Here is a 20,069-nt window from a genome sequence, read left to right as displayed (position 1 = left end):
GGAGAAATAAAAACTCACGCTCACATTAAAAACCTATAGGCCAATGTTAACAGTAGTTTATTCATGGAAACATCCAAATGGATAAAGAAACCATGGTGTATCCATAGGATGAAATGCTACTCGCTCAACAATACAAAGGAATGAATTACTGAATATATGAAATAACTTCAGTGATTCTCAATGCATTATGCTAGGTGAAAGGAGCTGGACTCCAAAGGCTTTATGCTGTATTATTCAATTTAAAGTGTAAAACTCTAGGGATAGAAAGCAAATCAGTGATTGCCAGGGTCTTGGGGTGGGAAGAGAAGTTGGCCACCAAGGAGCGTAAGGAAATGATGAGGGTCGTGGAATTGTTCTATACTGTCACTAAAATGGGGACATTTTATGCATTAATTTATACTTTAATAACCTTGACCAAAAAAGCTATGGGTTAGCTATGCTATGCTAACCCATAGCTTTTATACTAATAACCATCTACCTAACAGATCAAATAATGGGTTAAGTTCCCATTTGAATGAGAATGATATAGTCCATAACTTTGTTTCCCATACATTTCCTCGAATGAATCCCACAGCAGCTCGCAGAGGCAGCAGGGCAAGCTGGTTACCGCTCTTCATCAGATGAAGCTCAGAATCCTTCAATCATTTGATAATGTCATGCCCCTAGTAAGTGACTCAGTGGCCTTTTTAATTTTCTGACATCTGCCCTTTACTCTTTCAATGTCATCATGCTGTTGAGGAGTTTTGAATAATGTCAGATAAAGACCTCCTCCAAAAAAATCTATTGGTTTGGAGCAGGAGCAATTTCAGACTAGCGGAATTTAAAAAATTCCAGATCTGCATCTGCCTTTCCCAGTGCCCCAGGCAGGATCCTCGGAAAACTCTGTCCCAGTCACGGCCACTCTCTCCTCCCTGGGGATGACAGTGTGACTCAGGCAGCAGGATGGAGCCTCTCTGGCTGTGGGAAAACAACACAGAGGCAAGATGACTTCTAGAACTCTGCCGCCTTGCAGCTCAGCAGCAGCACCCTTCCCGGGCCACGGCGGTGATGGGCCCCAGGGTCAGAACAAACAGCAGAAAAAAGTCAGATGCCGAGACCCACCTAACCAAGGAGGGCTGTGATGAGGAATGGGTGCGAGTGCTGAGCAGTTAAAAGCTTCTTCATCTAATTCTGTGCATCAGAAAGATTGCTGGTTGGTTCAGGTCGGTCTCTTTCCATTGCATAAGCCATTAATATTTGTACCACCTGTTAAAATGAATGAAATATTTTCACTTGTGTTAGGTGGTTTAATTCTCCCTACAGAGAAAATGATATTCGCATCATCCTCTGCAGGAGAGAAGAGAGAGACCCAGAGAGCCAAACTAACCCTTGCTAAGTCTAGCTAAGCTACAATCAGCTAAAAATTGGTGAAGTGGGATTTGAACTCACCTTCTGCATCCAAAGTCCACGTTCTTTCCTTACATCACTCTTCCTCTTATTCTTACACCCTTCAGGGATAGCACCTGCCCTTGCAGAGTGCACAGGCTGGGGGATCATCAGTGAGGACATGGGCCGTGACCTTGAATCAGACAGTTCTGATGTGCTCCCAAACAGCTCCCCACTGGCCGCTGCTTTTAATAGTGTACCTGTCATTCATGAATCTTTTAAACGAATTTCTATTTATTTATTTAAACCTATTATACCTTTTGGAGAAAGTAAGCTCTTTGAATATTACTCTGCTCTCTATAAAATGCTATTTCATTTTTTAATTTCTCTTGAACTGACCTCTTCCAAGTTCAAGTTGCAGTAATTGTTCCCTATTCCTACTCCTTCAGGTTGTATGAAGGAATCACTCCAGTCATGCCTTTCACGGTTTTATTCACATACTCTGCTCCATCCCAGAGTTCATTTTGTCGTAGGTCCACTTTGGTCCTCATCCAGAGAGGGTAATTGCCAGGGAGATCTCATTTCAGTATGGTCCCCAGGGCATGGACTCCAATGATGCTTTCAGAACTAGGCACCTGCGCGTTAGGAAAAGGAAGGCTGTCAGAGGATTTGCTGAGCAGAAGAAAATGCTGTTTCCTTTTATGAAGGATTTTACTTTCTCAAAGGAGAAGGGGTGTAAAATGCATCAACTGTTTTGTTCTTCAAAACCTGCTTCCTGTCGCATCGCATTTTTTCTGTGTTCACTGTTGTCAGACTCAGCCCACCCTGAATAACCCTGCTCCGTTTACCCTCCTGCGGTCTGAGGCAGGCCCCCTCCCAGAGCCCCTAAGTGTCGGAGCTTCCGAGCTGCCTAATTACCTGCCCGGTGGCAGCCAGGAGGAGGCTGGCCCCAGCTGGAGCCCAGCTGTAGAGAGATGGAATATTAAGACATTTTCCTTTCTTCTGAGTCCTTGTTAATTCTTCCTGGTGGTGATTAGCCAGTTATTTTTAGCTCCATCTAAGCGCCCTGGTTAGTATTCAGGGCTGGTTTGGACAGCACTGAGGCACACTCCACATGTTAATGTCCTGATTCCAGTGGTCCCATTGCACTGAGGGAAATGAGCCTGCAGGGTGGGCCCATTCCCCAGCCCCCCTAGGTGAGGCACCCTCTCCTGCTGCTCCCTGAAGTGCCGGCTGCCTGGCGTCCAAATGGCCTGCTGCTCTGGGGCCAGGGACAGAGTCTTCCAGGAGGGGTCTGGAAAATGAGCAATCTGGAAGCCATATGAGGAGATGGAAACAACACTTGCACTAGGAATGGGGGAACCAAGGTTGTAGTCTGGACTTTGTCAGCAGCTAGCTGTGTCACTCCGGGCACATTACCTGCCTTTTCTGAGTGTGTCTGGACCAGGGGCCCCTAAGTGAATAGGACTAAGGTCCTATTGCGTCACTAGGTCTAAACAGGAGCTGAAAGTGAAGACACCTGAGCCTGTTGAGGTTGTCTTGAGAGCTGGATGCAGGTGCCCTTTTCTTTCTTCCTTTGATCCATCTGGCTTCCCTTTTCCAAAGCTAATCCTGCAGTGAAGTGGTTGTTCTTACTCCGCACCCCTGCCTCAGCCTCCTTCCCATCGCCTTCATCCCTGGTGTCAGCTGCTGCCCACAGAACTCCCAGGGCTGCTGGGCACTCTCGGGAACCACTGTCCATGCAGCAAAAAGGGTGTCTAGGGAGATTTGGGCATTTCAGTGCACTTCCATTAACAAGATGGAGGAAGCCACTAGAAGTAAGAAAGAGACCCAACTCCATCCCATTGAACCAGCCTGGGAATGATGAATTCTCAGTGATGGGTCTTGCTGTACTTCCTGGAGTAAGGACAGACTCGAAGCCAGTTCAAAGAGATGTGTGTGCATCACCACTTTCCAGCAGCCCGCTGTCCCTCCACCTGGATGCCGCTTCCTCCCTTCCTCGTTCGTAAAATGGGGATGATAGCTGTCAGGGTAATAGTCATAAGGATTAAGTATTATGAATTCATATATATAATTTGGCTCAGTGCCTTGCGCCCAGTAGGTGCCACTGTACCTTTTGTTTAATCAGCCTTGATATGAAATTCAGTAATAATTGCCAACTTTTACTGAGGGTTCCCTCCAGGCCAAGCAGTGTGCAATGTACCAGCATGTCCAGTGCTTTACAGTGAGGACCACTCTACCCTTTGTACAGATTAAAACTGAGAACTATAGGAGGTCAGCCACGCACACGCCTGCAGTGTACGTGAGAAGTTGGACTTGAACCCAGGCTCTCTGAGGCCAGCGTCTGAGCTTTCAGCCATACAAATAGACACATACTGCCTCCGAATGTGATGATGTGAACTTTTTAAAGCATACATCTTGAAGGTTGCACTCATGTTAAAAATTCCATTAGCCTTACACAAAGTAGATTTTGCAAGGGGGGGTGGGGATTAAAGTTTTTTTTTTCTTTTTTTTGTTGGGGGATACTTAGGTTTGTTTCTTTTTAATGGAGATCCTGGGGATTGAACCCAGGACCTTGTGCATGCTAGGCATGTGCTCTGTCACTGAGCGCTACGCTCTTCCCCAAGTAGATTTTAATAGATATTTTATTGATAAATCAAAACTATGCCCAGTCCTGTCTTCACACCTTTAACACGTGTGTAACCAGCCATGGATTCTGCTGTGTCATTTCTCTCCTGCAGAAGCTCAAGACAAGGGATTCCACATCCTCCACAGAGCTCTGCATTTCCCTCATCTCATTTTCTAGCTCAGGGGTTGTGGTATCTGCATACTTTTTGTCCAAGCCAAATCAGCTGTGGACCAGACCAAGAAAGTTTCCTTTGGCTCCGAGACCTCTGGTGGGCTTCTTTCCAGTCGAAGCCCCAGGCCTCTCCCTTACTGTTTCCTTCCCGCCCCAGGATGCCACTGAGAGCTGCGCTTGCGAGCACCTCTCGGCCTCCCTCCCAGTCTTCTTCAAGGGCACAGCTCTCACTGGGCTGACCTCTGGCCACTTCGTGACCAGGTCACTTCTGAAATTAGTTGAGACTATAACGGGCATGGGGCTGGTCAGGCATCGCTAACCTGTGGCTGTGAGGCAAACATTGGAGGACATGTGTGTGCACCTTTGAAAGGTTCCCACCATTTCTACTAGGCCTGTGCTTTGGTTGACCAGTAATCCCTCAGGGTGCAGTTAAGATATCTGTGTCTGGGACAAAGACTTTCAGGTAGAGCAGGCTGGCTGACTCTGCAAGGCTGGGTCAGGTGGGACCAGTTCTGTCCAGCTGGGATCTGGGGCAGCCTACCCTGCCTGACCTCCCACTTTGTCTCTCTGTACCGAGCACCCTGTAACTGGGTGACCCCCCTCTAGCCACTGCAGGGGGAAAGGTCTTTAAACTGCTGCTGTTTGCACAGACAAAGCCAAGCCCAAGGCCTCCTATTTTAACGGCCCTCTCTGCAAGTATGTCCTCCAAGGGACCGCAGCTGGCTGACACCCGCCCCACCCTCACTTTGAGTTTCAGAATTGAAGGAAACTCTTGGAAATCCTCCCTCGGACTGCACATTTTCTTGCAGTCATAGAGAGCAGCCAGTGCCACAACAGGTGCAGCGGGGAATGCCGTCTGCTTTGTTTCCCATTTATCCAGCCTGGCAGGCCCCAGAACGGCTGGGGGAGGGGCAGCTGGGCAGAGCCCCGGGGATTGTATTGTTTCTAGAGAGTCAGAGAGGGCGCCGTCTACCTTGGACTCTGGGAGCACCGGGCGGATGTTGACACTTGACAATTCTTACGCACCTACCTGCTGTGGGGCCCAGTTCGAGCTCCAGTTTTTCAGCTGTGTGCCCTTGGACCGGCTGCTTCACCTTTCCAATCTGTTTTCTCACCTGTGAAATAAAATCACTACTGTTTAGGGTGATTCTGAAGAGTAAATGAATTAAGGGCCCAGGAGTGGGGCCTGGGTTCCCTCTGTCAAGACTCTGCCCACTTTCCTGGATCAGTGTCTGGAAATCGGCTTCTGAAGCTTGTCCTTGGTCAGAGAAGACCCACCCACCCCACCCCCGAAAGCCAGGGTTTAAGGAGCGTAATGGGAAGCCTCCCACCCATTGGCAGGGCTAGTACTTACGAAAGCAGAAAACAACAGGCGTTGACAAGGATGTGGCAACCCCTGTACCTTGCTGGGGAAAATGTAAAATGGTCCAGCTACTGGGGGAAACAGTATGGCAGTTCCTCAAAATACTGAAAATAGAACTACCGTATGATCCAGTGATTCCACTTCTGGGTATATCCCCCAAAGAACTGAAATTAGGGTCTCTTTTTTCATTTTCATATTCTTTTTAACCATAAGTTACTACAAGATACTTCATATAGTTCCCTGTGCTATACAGGATAAACTTGTTTATCTGTTTTATATGTAGTAGTTAGTATTTGCAAATCTCAAACTCCCAATTTGTCCCTTTCCACCCCCTTCCCCCCTGGTAATGATGTTTTCTATGTCTGTGAGTCTGTTTCTGGTTTGTAAGTAAGTTTGTCTCTTTTCTTTTAAGATTCCACATATAAGTGATCTCATGTGGTATTTTTCTTTCTCTTTCTGGCTTACTTCACTTAGAATAATGATCTCCAAGTCCATCCATGTTGCTGCAAATGGTATTATTTTATTCTTTTTTATGGCCAAGTAGTATTCTATTGTATAAATATACCACTACTTCTTAATCCAGTCATCTGTCGATGGACATTTAGGTTGTTTCCATGTCTTGGCTGTTGTAAATAGTGTTGCTGTGAACACTGGGGTGCATGTGTCTTTTTGAATTAAGGTTTCCTCCAGATATATGCTCAGGAGTGGGATTGCTGGATCATAGAGTAACTCTATTTTTAGCTTTTTGAGGAATCTCCATACTGTTTTCCATAATGGCTGCACCAAACTATATTCCCAACAGTGTAGCAGGGTTCCGTTTTCTCCACACCCTCCCTAGTATTTATTGTTTATGGATCTTTTCATGATGCCCATTCTGACTGGTGTGAAGTGATACCTCATTATAGTTTTGATTTGCATTTCTTTGATAATGAGTGATATTGAGCATTTATGCATGTGCCTATTGGCCATTTATATGTCTTCATCAGAGAATTGCTTGTTTAGGTCTTCTGCCCATTTTTGGATTGGGTTGGTTGTTTTTTTCTTATTAAGTTGTATGAGCTATTTATATATTCTGGAAATTAAGCCCTTGTCATTCTCGTCATTTGCAAATATTTTCTCCCATTTCATAGGTTGTCTGTTTTGCTTGCGGTTTCCTTTGCTGTGCAAAATCTCGTAAGTTTAATTAGGTCCCATTTGTTTATTCTTGCTTTTATTTCTATTACCTGGGTAGATTGCCCTAGGAGAACATTGCTAAGATTTATGTCAGATGAAATTAGCGTCTTGATGAGATATTTGTCCACTCATATTTGAGTCAACATTAGTCACAATAGCCAAAAGATGGAAGCAAACCAAGTGTCCATTGACAGATAAATGGATAACAAAATGTGGTCTATTCATACCATGGAATATCATTCAACCTTAAAAAGAAAGGAAATTCTGATACATGCTACAACACAGATGAAAGGCGAGGACATTTTGCTAAGTGAATGAGCTAGCCACAGAAAGACAAATATTGTGTGATTTTCCTTTATGAGGGCCCCCGAGTCGCCAAATTCATAGGGACAGAGAGTAGAATGGTGACTGCCAGGGGCTGGGGGAGGAGGTGAATGCAGAGTTGTTGTTTAAATGGTACAGAGTTTTAGTTTTGCAAGATGACAAGTTCTAGAGATTGGTTGCACAACAATGTGAATGCACTTAACAGAACTGAACTGTACACTTTAAAGTGGTGAAGATGGTCATTTTAATCTTATGTGTATTTTACGAGAGAGAGAGAGAGAAAAGTTACAGAGCAAAATGGCAGTGATGGTAGCGACTGGTAAAAGGGTTCTTTGAACCAGGGCAGGCACTGAAGTCTAGCCTTCATCTTTCCAAACCATTCTTTTTGGTTTATTTTCTCTACAGATGTAGATAATAAAAGTAATTACAATAGTAAATGCTACTGAGAATTAACGTGGGGTTTGCACGTATCCTTACCTTCCATTTTTACAACAATCCAGTTAAGTAGATATCATTATCCTCAATGGGCGAGTGAGGGAACCAAGGTTCATGGGCTTAAGTACGAGTTCAGTGAGTTCTGCCATCGGCTAGCTAGTGCTTGGCATACAGCTGCAGGGGTCTGCACGGTGTGTGCTCGGCACAGGGGCACGGGTGTACGTGGAGCTTCTCTGTGACCCAGGAGGTGACATACACAGTGAGAGAGGCTCAGAGTACAGCCTTGAGGTTACAGGAAGGGGCATCCCAGAGACTCAGGGGTTCTTGAAGAGGAGAGGGCTCTGAATTGGCAGAAAGTGGGGGAGTTGGGAAGCCCTAAGTTCTAGGAGACAGGAGGTAGATTGTAGATCTAGATGGAAAACAGAATTCTTTAGCAGGGGAAAGGGAAGTGCAATTACAAGCAAGATTTCCTAATGTGGGGAAGAGGTCATTAGGCTGGGGAAACGCTACGTTGTGCTGTCACTGCAGGCCTGTTTAAATCCACATCATATTAGCTAATACTTATTGAGCCCTAATTGTGTACCAGGCACGGCTCTAAGTTCTTTACATATAATAGTGCACTGAATCCTCACAGCAAACTTGTAAGACTTGTTCATTATACTCATTTTATAGATGAAAAAAACCAAGCCTCAGGAAAATGAAGTGACTTCAGCTACCATCAGGGAGCCAGCAGAAGGGAGTAGAAGAGCCAGGATTCAAATCCAGATAGTCTGACTCCAGAATCCAAACACCGCACCCCCGTCGCATGTGGTTTGGTGATATGGAGTAATCATCCCACCAAAATCATTTGTGTTTAGTCCTCGGCATGAGTAGCAGTCTTGTTTGGTCCGAAATGAGTATTTTGTGATTGGTCACTGATGTTCACGTTTTGTGCATGTTTATGTATCCCAGAGGCTCACAAAGAGCCTGTAGGTGAACGAGAGGAGCTGTGAAGGCGGGGGTGGGCGTGGGACTGAGAATGGGTAGTGACCCTACATGTTCTTTCCAACCATAAGTCATGACTTGGCCCCGTGGATTGTGTATTTGGCATACAGCCAGCAGAGATCAGAAGGGACGTCAGTTAGTCAGGAGTTGGCATTTTTAAGTGACAGAAACCCAACTCAAGCTAGCTTAAGCAAAGAGGAAAATCTGTTGTCTCCTCAGACAAGCTTCAGAAACAGCTGGGAGTGAAATCAGCTTAGGAACACACAATTATCCTGGAGATCTCCTAAATTATCTCCTAAGAATCACTCCTGCTTAAAATTGGACTAAGGGTCGTTTGCATGAGAATCACTTAGAGGACTGAGATGGAAGAGTGAGATAAAAATATAAATATGGGGAGAAGATTCTAGACCTATTAAATCAGTCTCCCTGGGGATGAGGGCGGGGCGGGATTGACATGCTAAACAAGCGTCCCTGGTGGCTCTCCCAGTTCAAAACTTGAGAGCCACTGCCTAGGTTACAACAGCAGCAACAAGGCGTGTCACGTGGTCTCTTTCTTTTCCGCTCTCGCGGAACAGCGTTCCTTTCCTAAAATCCAACTGAGTCGTTCTCCAACAGTGTGATCACCTGAGGAAAGCCATTTCCCCATGGGACTGTGGGCTGCAGGAGGGCAGGAAGAACATGCATTGGTATGATGCTGTCTGTAGTATTCTCATTGGCTAAGCTCAGGGTCTGGTGCATAGTAGGTGCTCAATTAATACTCATCAAATGAATGAATTTAATGACTTTTTGTGCACAGAGTACTCTCACATACTTTTTCCATTTAATCCATACAACAGCCCCCCTATGAAGTAGGTAGGCTAGACATTATTACTTCATTTTTCATGTAAGAATTCTGAAATCCGGAGAGAGGTTGACTGGCTCCAGTCACATGCATAGTAAGCGGTCTCTCACCTCCGATTCTCTTGTCTTCCAATGGGCTCATCCAAACGGGCTGGGATGAGAGTCTGCTGGGTCGCTGGGCCATTATGAGAAGGTTCTCAGAAAGGCAGGGGTGGCACACGTGATCCCATTCCCCAGCTGGTCCACAAGCCTCTTTCCTGGGCACTTTCTTCTATTTCATGTGCCTCTCTCTAGTGCAACTCAACTTTGATAATGTTTTGTATTAAACCAACTCGTCTTCTCCCTCCAGGAGTTGGGAAAGGAAATCAAAGGAAGAGTGAGAAAAAGAAGAGTTCAATGACTCAGAGACCTGCAGGCAATGGGACAAAGAACCTCACGTTATATCCAAATGTCCCCAGACCTGGTCTGCCGTCTGTAAACCCCGAGATGAGAACACAGACGTCTAGCAAAAGAGCTACAGACCATTAGGATGACGGCAAATAGCAACATTCATCTGCCGAGATGCACAGAACTTCTGGGCATTTTGTTCAAAGTATCGGTAAGTATTTATTGAACTATATTTGATTTACAATGTTGTGTTAGTTTCTGGTGTACAGCATAGTGATTCAGTTTTATATATATATATATATATATATATATATATATATATATATGTGTGTGTGTGTGTGTGTGTATATATGTATATGTTCCTTTTCATATTCTTTTTCATTATAGGTTATTACGAGCTATTGAATATAGTTCCCTGTGCTATACAGTAGGTCTTTGTTGTGTATCTATTTTATACATAGTAGTTTGTATCTGCTAATCCCAAACTCCTAATTTATCCCTCCCCCCTTCCCCCTTTGGTAACCACAAATTTGTTTTCTATGTCTGTGAGTCTGTTTCTGTTTTGCAAATAAGTTCATTTGCATCATTTTTTAAGATTCCACATAAAAGTGATATTGTATGATATTTGTCTTTCTCTGTCTGACTTACGAAGTATCAGTAAGAATTTACTGAGCACTTCTCATGCCCGTAATAGTCTTCTGGGCACTAGGGAGGGAAGACAAAAAGAACAGAAGACACAGACCCTGGCCTGAGGGAGCACATAGCATCCTTTATGTTGGGAAGATGGCGAAGTTAGGACACAAATTAGGGAGAAATCACAATGTGTCAGACACTGGTGTTGATGCTGTAGTGGGGAGGGAGGGGGTGGTCAGGAGCGGCTGTCGGGCCAGAGGGCATAGAAAGTGTCATGGAAAATGTGACTGAGACTGGAGAGAGAGTTGTAATTGGAAAAGGCTGTGAGGAGGGGGAACACTCCTGAGAAGGCAAGGATGAGCTTGGCACAAGAGTGGCAGAGGGAAGAGGCTCTGGCGGGCAGGGGCCTGTACTTTCCTTTCCCCTCCTATCAAATGAGATGGCCATCATTATTGTAATAACATGCTTTTAAAATAATAAACATCACAATAATCTACTTCTGTAGGGTTGTTGTTGTAAGGATTTGATGACTTAAGATAAGAAAAGAGGTTTTTAAAAGTGCTTATTTTGGATAACTAGTAGCTATTGTCAGTCAACATTCCCTGAGCCCTTGCTCTGTGGCAGGCAAGCAGCACTGGGGGTGAAAGATAAGACCCTTTCTCTCAAAGATCTCCCAGGAAGAAGAAGGAGGAAGCCAGGCAGGCACCGTTGCTGGTGCTAAGTACAAAGAAAAGCACAAGGCGCTGTGAGACTCAAGGACAGGGCACCTCTAAGCCTGCCTAGAGGCATTCCGGGAAGACTTCTCAGAGGAGGTGATGACAGTAGAATCCAAATTGAGAAGTTTCTCAAATGAAGAGGGGAAAAAGAGAAGGGCCATGGAGGTAGAGGAACCTCAAAGTACTAGAAGTACTAAAAGAAGTGGAGGGTGTGAGGTGTGAGGAGAATCGAGATTGGAGAGTTAAGTCAGGGGAGGGTCTGGAGGGACCTTGGGTACCAGGCAAAGGAGGTAGGACTTGATACGCTACAGGGAGTAATTAAAGGGGCTAAAGAGGCTTAAGCAGGGGAGGGATGGGGCATGTGGAGGCTGGATCTGAGTGTGTGGTCCCCTCACCTCCTGGGTCTTGTTTCTGCATCTATAAGGAAGGACGTCTGCGAGAGCCAATCCCTGTCCTCGCTCTGAGAACCTAGGAGCATCACACCTGTCTAGTGGATCCTTGCCTGCCCCTCTCCCCCATCCTCCAACTTGCCTACCAGATCTCCCTGGACCAGCCACAGCGCTGCAGAGAGGGATGGGTTAACGGACATATCTGAAGTGCTGTGAACTAATTTACTCGACAAATATTCAGGGAACACCTACTCTATACAGGCACCAGTGAACAAGGAAAGATGTCAAGGCCAGACTCCTGAAAATGGCACAGGAAGGGACCTGCAGAGCCCTGTCTAGGGGCCCCTCTTGCAGCTCAGGCAAAGACAGCTCTGTCTCCTCTCAGCAGAATAGAGCAGCTTTTGTGCAAGGGCGTGCACCCTGCGGGGATTCGGAGGCAGGGGTGCGGCGAGGGGTAAGGCACTGTCTTTGGCTCTCCTCCCCTCTGTCTGTCTGTCTCACCTGTCAATCAACCTTCCCCTTAAGACTTGAAATGGACATTTCAGTACTTGAGACGGGAGCGGGCATGTACTGAATCTGCCAGCAGGGACCTGGCAGGATGAACTAGGAACCCTGGTTCCCAGAACCCTTGTGGTCCCCATTTCCCGCAAGACTTGCATACTTGAAACATTGTAGAAGATGAGGTAACACAAACTCTTTTGCTCTCGGACTATGTAAACCCCACTCCACAAATGCTTCAGAACCAGCCTGCTGGGCATTGTTCCATGGAAGCGAATGTTTTCTTTGTCAAATCTTTTAATCCTGCTGTCTCTTATCTTGCCTGCTCCCCCACATTCCCACAGATTCCTAGGGAGCCTCCTCTCAGTTCTGATACAGATTTATCCAACTGGAACTAGCTCGGGTCCAGGAACAATTGGAAAATAATGGGCTGGAGTTGTTTCTGTCATTTGCTCAAAGACAAAGGCTGGCCATGAGCAGAGCCTGGCGTCAGAACTAGGTCCAAGGTCGGGGGACAGAAACTCCCCATGGGCAGCTCCTGGGGGCTGCTGGCTGAGACACCCAGTCCAGACCTTCAGGCTGTTCCTAGGACCTGGCCTGGCTGACCCCGGGCCCTTTTTGCCCACCATATGACTAACTGCTGGGTGTCCCAAAGAGTGATCCTTGATTGTCCCAGACCAACCTCCTCAGGTCCCCGAGGTCTCCTCACCCTGCTGCCCAGACTCCACTCGTGAACCCTGATATCACCCTTCACAAGATGTGGATTTGGGGCTTTATGAAAAGTAGGGACAGTATTTACTTCACATAATTAGTGTGAAGTTTAAATGAGATAGTACATGTAAACCACATGGTAGATGCTCAGTAACTATTGGATTCACTCTTTCTTTTTTCTGGGTAGTCTGACACTCAAACAGTCAACAAAAATTGTATTGAGTATCTATATGCCTTGTGCTGTGTTAAATACCATGAGAGATACACTAGAAGTTCCTACCTTTGAGTCGGTCGATTAAGTAATCAGAAAATGAGTGTTATGGGCTTACTCTGTGCCCAGTATCATGCCAGGAACAGTGACAAATTACAATATGCATGACCCGTGACCCCATCCCTTCCTGTGAGACTCCTACTCTAGGGAGATGACATACGCACAGGAAAAGCTAAATGACAGTGTGAGATTAGCAATTTTGAAAGAACAAATATAAGAACCACATAACATGCACTGGGCAATGGGATGGAGGGTCTAGCAGAGCAGAGGCGCCCCCAGGCTAGACACTTGGGGGTCAGGAAGCCACATGGAGAGGACAGGAAAGGGGCTGGGGACCCCCAGTTACAACTGGGGTTTAGGTTGTGGTGGTGGTTGTGATCTTGGTCAAGAAAGGAGGCTAAATCCTGTACCGTGGACCACAGTGTAGAAAAGGTGGCACGCTTGGTGGGTCAAAGGCTGTGGGGTCCGGGGACTGAGTGAGATGGTCTGTTTGGCCCCTTCATTGCTGAGCAAGCTGGAGTAGGTGACTTGACCTCCCTAAGTCTCATTTGCTGCGAACAGGAATAATAGTAGTTCCCACCTCATGGAGTTGGAAAGACTAAATAAGATATTTCTGTATGTTTCAAGTAACATAGCAGCAGGCACTTATGCGTCAATATAAGTGAGGATTTATTATTAATAATAACATAAGGAGAAGTTATGGTGTCGTTCTGGGGGAATATAACCCACCCTCAGCCTTGGAAGTCTTGTTTGCTAGGAAAGAGGTGGTGACGGCTATAGTATGTAAATGAGAATTTTTACAATTTGTTTTCATATTTTATTTGCTAATGGATTTGATGTGGAAATATAAAAATCGAGCCACTCAAGAAGGGAAAACCCTGAGTGTTTCATTTATCTCAAAACCCATTTTTCTCCCATCCACCATGAGAGACAGTCCTTTGAAAATTCTGGGTGCGTACACACATGTACCCAAGGCCTGCAAGACAGGGCAGCACGGGGCAGGCCTTCCCGGCTGCAGCCTGGGACCTGGCTCTGGATGTGTGGATTTCAGTTCTTCTATTTCTTCTCCTGGCAAGACTTAGCACAGGGGCTCAAAGAAATCAAGGCTGTCCTATATTGTCCCTAAATGGGAACAAAAGTAGCAAGAATGCTCGAATTCCACATTCCACCCAGCCTGCTCCTTAAAGAAACCCTCCGCTGTGATCGCTAACAGGCCTAACACGGACTGACCTCCAGTCCTCAGCCTGTTCCCGCTCTGGTGGGTGCAGGAACGAGGAGAGCCGAAAGGCAGCTGGCAGAGAGCAGGAAGAGAAAGAGTGACGAGGAATGAGAGGTGGAACCATTAGTCTATGAATAATTGAGAGCTGACTCTATTTGGAAATTGACTTCGATAACGGTTTGGCCAGAGCTGGGGCCCGGGAGACTCCATTCTAGCCTCGTCATGGAAAACCATGGGGCCCAAGCCCCGGCCTGCAAGGTGCTTTTCTAAAAGCTGCTGCTGTCACTGCCCACAGGAAGGCGTTTCAGGGATCGGCGGCCCCTGTGCAGGCCTTTAGCCATATTATCAAGAGTGGAGAGAGGCTCTGGGACCAGGGCCCACGTGGCCCCAAAGGACAGGGGTCGTCTCCCAGTTACATCTGCCAACACTGAGAGCCAAGTGAGCCGGGCCTTTGGCTTAAAGGCTCTGAATTTTGGAGCCTTGGAAAGGGGCTTTGCAGCTTTCTTTGGTTTCTCTTTCTATCCAACTTAGTAAACTTTCATGGGAATCAAGGGCAGGGCAGGGACGGTATTTGCTGCAGGTAGAGACTCGCCGTCTCGTTGCCGTGTTGGCACAAGGCCCCCATTGTGAGTGAACCGGGAAGCTGGGTCTTGCTCGCTTTGCATCCATGGGGGCGGCAAGTTGGGTCTATCTGAACATTCAGTCTGCTAATTAAGGAGTTGTTTACTTCTTTAGTCTGTGGTGTTACCTCATTTACCCAGAAAGAGGCAGTCGGGGTTAGCAGGAGACCAACGGGGGCTCTATTTAAGCAGTGTGACCCGAGGAAATCACCAGATCTTTCTGAACTTCAGTTCCCTCCACTATGAAGGGCAAATACGCTTCCACTCAGCATTGTTGGGAAGATTATATAAGATCAAAATTCTTTTGGTATTTAGCATCGTTCCTGACAGACAGCAGTCAACAGCATTGTCTCCCTCATGAACACCCGATGGTACCAGCATTTGTGCTCTCTTGACAAGGGGGACTCATACCTTCTGAAGTGGAGAGTCCCGGGCAGAAGCTGCTGTTGACCTTTGCTGTTCATACCGAGGGGACACCCAGTATCTGAAGTCTTGGGGTCTTTCTCCTTGAAGGACGAGAAGAACACATCTCTGCTTCTGAAAAGGAGTAGTTCAAATTCCAGGCTAGTGAAACCATGGAAAGTAACAAAGTGTCCTGGGGACCCTCTAGCTACTCCGAAGGTCAAACCATGAAAACTGGGATAAGAGAGCACTGTCTTCTGTCAGCAGGGGCACAAAGCCAAACAGTGCTTAGAGGACCGCTGGAATGAAGAGTGACCATTCCAGCCAGTTCATTGGAAGATTCATGGAAGAGCCTGGGTGCAGAGGAAGTTCGCTAGAAGAGGTGATTGGGGCTTGAGTAGGTGTACAGGGTTTGAGAGGTGAAGTCCTTCAGCCTGACTGACCATCGGGAAAAGATGCTACAAAGAGACAGTGATGCAGGGCTGGCAGCGAGGAAGTCTCCCACTTCACTGATTTACCTGAATTATTGTTTAATTCCTCCAGTCACTTGGCTTTTGAGAGTTGTGGACTCTAGCCAAGAAGAGGCAGAGGAAATGGAACAGAAGGCATAGCTGAGACATATGCAGGAAGCAGTCCCTGCCCACCACGTTGCACAGGGGCCATATCAGGAGCTGCCCTTGCCTAGAAGATGGTATCAGATGGGAGAGTCGGGGGTGCTCAGACTTCACCCTGTGGCCCCACCCCAACTCCCCATGGTGCTGGTGAGGAGGCAGCCCCTCCTCCAGACTAGCTCCCCTTGGCGGGGCATCTGTCTCCCCAGGGCAGCCAAAGGAGATGAGCTCATTTCCCAAACCCGAGAGGCGGCCGGGACTCCATCTTGCTAGTTATTGCTGGTGTTGGGCGGCTGAAGCCAGGCAGGGCATCGTGCTGGCCTGGGGCCAGCCTCGCCTCGGGCAGATCTGCTGACTCATCTCCCTCTTCTAAACAAACCCTGGGAGCTGGCATGCAGGAAGAGGCACTGAGGAGCCTGGAGGCTGATGGCTCAGGCCACCTGGCAGGGGCTGACCAAGGCTGGGGGAGGGCAGGGGACGGCGGCTATCTGCAGGAGCCATCACCCACCTGCCACCCCAGTCCCACCCTCCACCAACTGCACAGCGGATGAAAGCATGTGCTCGCCTAAGGATTTCAAGGCTTCTTTCACAAGCAGAAACAAGCATCTCACAGGAGGTAACGTTGCAACAAAGAAATGGATACTTTGCATGAGGAAAATGGATGACTTGAATAATCTTCAAAAATTATGCTTGGTGTATGGTAAAGGTTAGTGGCTTAAAAAAAAAAAAAGCACCACACATTAGAGTTTAAAAAATAAATAGAGAAGGATAAAACAATAAAACAAATTTGGCCCAGAATCTCCTCCCAGCCACCATCAGATAATATCCGTAGATGTGAATGAAGACAAGTACTTGATTAGATAATATATACGTACCAAAGGGTTCAAAATGAAAAGTGAAAGCTCCCACCCCCTTTCTCTCCCAAGGGCACCACTTTTTGGGTGCTCTCCCAAGGGCACCACTTTGAAGAGTTTCCTTTGTTTCTTTCCCAGGTGAAAAAAGATTATGTTTATACCTACGTATCCATTTGGGCTTAAATGTTATTAACACCAAAATGGCCCGAGGACACACAACTCTGTGGGATACGAAGCCCGCTGTGCTTTGTGGAGCCCTGAGCACACAGTGTGGACGGTGCCCAGCAGAGTTATGCAATGTGCTAAGGGTGTTGTTTCCACTTCATAAGATATCCCAGTGCTCTTTCCAGATCAACACAGATTTCTCCCCTTTTTTTCAGTCTGACTTCATTGATCCCATCATTTGGATGTACCATAATTTACTCAACCAGTCCCTATGGATGGACAATTTGTTCCTCCCCCCGACCCCTGCCCATTACAAAAGTGCTCTAATTCATATCCTTGTGCAGACATCTTAGCAAACTTTCATGAGTGTCCGCAGAATAAATGCTTATTGCAGGATTGCTCAGTCCATGAAAAACATACATTTTAATTTTACAGATATTACCTAATCAGTAACTTCATTACAAGTAACAGCTACTCCAGGAACAGAAGAGCCTCCCTGATTGAATGCCCCCCCCCTGAAGTAAGGTGAAAGGGGGTGTCCTGACATTGGAACAGGATCCCCTCATTACTACGCACAGCACTGAGTGTGTGTGCACACAGGTTGGATGAATAAGAGGGAGGTGAATTGGATGAGGGAGAAGAATGAAAGAAACTCTTTGGAATTTGAGAAGGGCTGTCACCCTAAGCACTGACCAGGAAGAAGGTGGACACAGGGGTTATAAAGGCTGCATATGTAGAGTCACCGTGTCTCCGCTAGTGCCTCCCAGGAGCCCGGAAACAAAGTGCCTCACCCTGGGCTGGAGGCTTCGAGGCGCCGTTGTTCAGTGTGTGTTTCAGGAACCTACTGCAGCCCCTCTAAGTATTAGTCTTTCTTATGGTTCTGGGGGTTGACTGGGCTCTCAGATGGGTGGTTCTCACTCGGGGTCTCCCATGTAAGTCATATTGTTTTGACTGGAAATGCCCAAAGGAATTTATAATTTTTTCCCTAGCTTCCTGTAGATAACTCTCTTCCCAAAGAGAATAGGATGGAGGCTTGGCCATTCATCTCTGGGTCACAAGAGACAGCTACCAACTCACACTGACTTAAAGGAAAGGAAGAATGTGTTGACTCGGGTGACTGAAATGTCCAGGAGTATTTCAGGAAGAGCCGGATCTAGATGTTCAAGGAGTGTCATGAGGCATTTGTTTCCCTCCATCTCTCAAATTCACTTTTCTTTCTCTTGACTTCTTTCTCAATAGTGGCACTGAGAGATTAAGATTAGCAACCGCGGGAGAAAGAAACCCTCTTTGTCATAGTAGCTTCAGCATCACTCTGACACTATTGTTGGACTGACATGGGTCACAGGCAGGTCCCGAACCAATCATCCCAACCGGGGAAGGGGATACACTGGCCAGGGCTGGGTCTGCTGCCAACCTCTGGGTCTCAACGTGCAATCAAGACTCACCCAAATCCTATGAACTGAGATCGAGGGTGAGGTGAGGGGTTTCCTTAAAATAAAAGTGGAAGAGAGACACAGGAACGCATCCGCGCCCATCCCCAGCCCAGTGATGGAATCCCTTCCACACCACCTCTGTAGACACTTAGAAATTGTGAGCGGAAGCTCAGTCACTGCCTCTGCTAGCAATCTGTTTCACTCTTAGCTCTAAGTGTAAGTCATTATAAAGTAAAATAAATACTAACACATTGGGTGGTTTCTGTGTGTCAGTCACCAGGCTGTTCAATTTACATGCGTACTTCAATTTCTTTTCATAATATTCCAGCAGAAAGATTTACTATTGTTAGCTCCACTTTACAGAGGAGGAAATTAAAACAAAGACATTAGGTAACCCAGGTATTTCAAGGACAAAATCTTCGTGGTAAACATCTACACTCTGAAGGCTTCCACCCCAGGATTTTTGCTCACTGATCGTACTTTGGCTTTTTGGTGCTCCTTGGCTAAGCGCTTCAGGTAACTGTAGACAGTTACCCCCTAAGACTTCAGTCCTCTCAGGAAACATCCCTAGCACCTCTTTACATCCTGAATGTCAAGTCGATTGCAGAGATTTCACTAAATGCCCTTCTCTGGGCGTGCTCAGTGTCCGTCTTAATATAGGCTTAAAACCAACTGGCTCCAGATGGGGTCTGATTAGTGGGAAATACCGTGGGACCCCCTTGTCTGGCTACTATACCTCTGTCAGCTGAACCTCAGACTGCACGCGGGTCTCAAGGGGCCACGTTCCACTGACAAAACTCAGACTGAACTTGGAGTCCTCTTCCGTCCTCAGATCTTCCTCATCTAAGCCTCCACGGAGTCTGCCTAGCGGCTGCTTTGCAGTCACAGGGGCAGGGCTTTCCCTTTGTCCTTGTTAAAGTTCCCCCTGTCTATTTATTGTCCCAGCCATCACTGGGGAATCTCATTCTGTCATTCTACACCTCGATTCTCTCTCCCAGCTTGCGTCCTCTTCAAATTCAACGAGCCTGCATTTATCCAAGTCTGAAATTAAAGACATTTGACAAAACAGAGGCATGAATATAAAATGCCACTGGAGGCTTTTTTACGGGCTTACTGATCTGTTAACAAATCCCACCAACCAACCATCACACACCCTTCAGTTTTCTGCCTTTTCTGCCTGAATTTTCAAGAGATTTTGTCAAATACTGTGATGGACTACTGGTAAACCATGTCCAAGGATCCAGTACTCTGTGACAATATTTCAAGAGGAAAAGAGATTAGTTTTGCATTCATGTATCCATTCAATTATCTAATATTTCTTGAGTGCTAGCTCATTACTTATCAGCTGAGAGGCCCTGGCCAAGCTGCTTTACCCACCTGAGCCTTCATTTTCTAATCTGTAAAATGGGGATATTAACCTCACTGAGCTGATGTGGAAATTAAGTGAGATAACAAACAAATTAGCTTAGAATAGCTCCTGGCATGTGATAAATGCTCAGTAAATATAAAGTGCGGAGCCCTATCATGAACCCAGGAATGCTAGTTTCCCTCCCTTCTTGGTTCCTCAGTCAAATCCACTTCCACATTTGTTTCTTGTTCTCTGGGCCTCTCAGCATCCTTGCCCGTTCAGATGAGGACCTTTTTCTCCCTCACTTTGGTGGTTACCTGTGGGTTTTCATCCTGGAGCATGTTTAAGGCCCTCTTGTCGTCCCTCCTGTCCGGTTCTGAAGTCCCTCCTGGCAGGCACCTGCAGCGGGCCCTCTGAAGGCTCATGACAGCTGCCTGCCAGGGAAGGCTCTGCCGTCTCCCTTGTCAGCCAGTGGTCAGCAGTGTCCTGAGGCGAGGGCCTCACTTCCTGGAGACTCCTACCTGGGAC

The 20,069-nt window shown here is 46.7% G+C and overlaps 1 long non-coding RNA gene across 1 annotated transcript; it reads right to left on the bottom strand.

The window, feature by feature from the left end:
* Window positions 1–1,840: 1,840 nt before the first annotated feature.
* LOC116281848 (uncharacterized) lies at window positions 1,841–15,265 on the bottom strand. Its single transcript, XR_012076320.1, has 3 exons — window positions 15,140–15,265; window positions 5,196–5,280; window positions 1,841–2,000 (listed from the first exon to the last, which is right to left on the bottom strand). It is a non-coding gene; the product is annotated as an uncharacterized lncRNA (long non-coding RNA).
* Between the last annotated feature and the right edge of the window lie 4,804 nt (window positions 15,266–20,069).

Source organism: Vicugna pacos, chromosome 9, assembly GCF_048564905.1.
Source record: "Vicugna pacos chromosome 9, VicPac4, whole genome shotgun sequence".
NCBI lineage: Eukaryota > Metazoa > Chordata > Mammalia > Artiodactyla > Camelidae > Vicugna > Vicugna pacos.
The sequence above is the reverse complement of the archived record's forward strand: the minus strand, read 5'-3'. Positions and strand labels throughout refer to the sequence as shown.